The sequence below is a fragment of the Arachis duranensis genome, chromosome 6, assembly GCF_000817695.3.
Source record: "Arachis duranensis cultivar V14167 chromosome 6, aradu.V14167.gnm2.J7QH, whole genome shotgun sequence".
Lineage (NCBI taxonomy): Eukaryota > Viridiplantae > Streptophyta > Magnoliopsida > Fabales > Fabaceae > Arachis > Arachis duranensis.
This window is the reverse complement of record NC_029777.3, coordinates 61,160,345-61,161,939: the sequence shown is the minus strand read 5'-3', so window position 1 is coordinate 61,161,939 and position 1,595 is coordinate 61,160,345. Positions and strand designations below refer to the sequence as shown.

Genomic DNA, 1,595 nt, shown 5'->3' with positions numbered 1-1,595 from the left:
CTTGTGGTGATCATCTTACATTCTTCCCACCTGACCTTCCTTGTTTCTCCTCTTGGATTCTTCTCCGTGTCACTGGGAAATCCATCAGTGGGTTTGGGAATTTGTTGAGATAGATACCCTACTTGGGACTCCAGTCTCTTAATGTTTTCCTCTTGGGTTTTGATATTGTCTCGCACTTCTTCCTTGAACACCTTATTGTCTTGGACTTCTCTACATATGTCTTCAAGTAGAGTCTCAATCCTTGAAATTCTATCCTCGGTTAGTGATGGTGGATTGAGATTAGGTGGTTGAGAAAGGTGGTTAGGTGAGTGTTGATAGGTTCTCTGTGAGGTATGTTGGTGAGTTGCATTATTGTTGGAATTGTGGTTGTGGCGTCTCTGGTCTTGGCCTTGGTCTTGTTGATTCCCCCATCCAAAGTTGGAGTGATTTCTCCATCCAAAGTTGTAAATTTTGGAGTATGGATCATGGATTTGTCTAGGTGAGTTTCCAACATAGTTGGCTTGTTCCCAGTCACCTTCTTCTCCTATATTCACTCCTTCTTGAGTTGGTGATAAAGTGATGACTGCTGTAACTTGGTTTTCCTCCACCTTCTTGGTAAGATCTACTAGCTGCTTGGTGATCATCTTATTTTGAGCTAGCAATGCATCCATGTGGTTCAGCTCTATTACTCCTCGAGTGTTGCTTCTTTTAGAGGCATATAAGTAGTCATTCTCAGCTACCGTCTCAATGATATGTATGGCTTCTTCAATGGTTTTCTTCTTGTTTAGAGAGCCTCTTGAGGAATGGTCTACAGCCTTTTTGATTCATAAGAGAGACCTTTATAGAAAATGTGAAGTTGAACCCATTCATTAAACATATCTGGTGGGCATCTTCTTGTTAAGTCCTTGAACCTCTCCCATGCCTCATAGAGAGTCTCACCATCTTGTTGCCTAAAAGTTTGCACCTTAGCTCTCAGCCTGTTAATTCTTTGAGGAGGATAGAATCTTGCTAAAAACTTGTTCACCACTTCTTCCCAATTTATTAAGCTCTCCTTTGGAAAGGATTCAAGCCACTTGGATGCTTTTTCCCTGAGTGAAAAAGGGAACAAAAGCAGCCTATAGACATCCGGGTAGACTCCATTAGACTTCACAGTGTCACATATTCTCAGGAAGGTGGTTAGATGTTGATTGGGGTCTTCTTGAGCACTTCCTCCAAATGAGCAATTGTTATGAACAAGGGTGAGGTCGATCCAACAGAAATGGAAAACGATCCAACACAAAACTCACCGGCAAGTGTACCGGGTCGCATCAAGTAATAAAACTCACGGGAGTGAGGTCGATCCCACAGGGATTGAAGGATTGAGCAATTTTAGTTTAGTGGTTGATTTAGTCAAGCAAATCAAATATTGGTTGAGTGGTTTATCGTTGACAGAAACTAAATTGCTTGGAATGTAAAGAGAGAAGGGAGAATTGCAGTAAATTAAAGAGCAGGAAAGTAAAAATGCTGAATTTTTAAGAACAAGAAATTAAATGACTGAAACTTAAAGTGCAAGATATGTAAATTGTAGTAACTTAAATTGCAAGAAATGTAAATTGCTTGAATGGAAAAGGGATTTA

At 40.3% G+C, this 1,595-nt stretch overlaps 1 non-coding gene across 1 annotated transcript; it reads left to right on the top strand.

Moving 5' to 3' along the window:
* The first annotated feature begins 850 nt into the window (after positions 1-850).
* Positions 851-958, top strand: LOC127740230 (small nucleolar RNA R71). Its single transcript, XR_008000911.1, has one exon. It is a non-coding gene; the product is annotated as a small nucleolar RNA R71 (small nucleolar RNA).
* Positions 959-1,595: the final 637 nt, after the last annotated feature.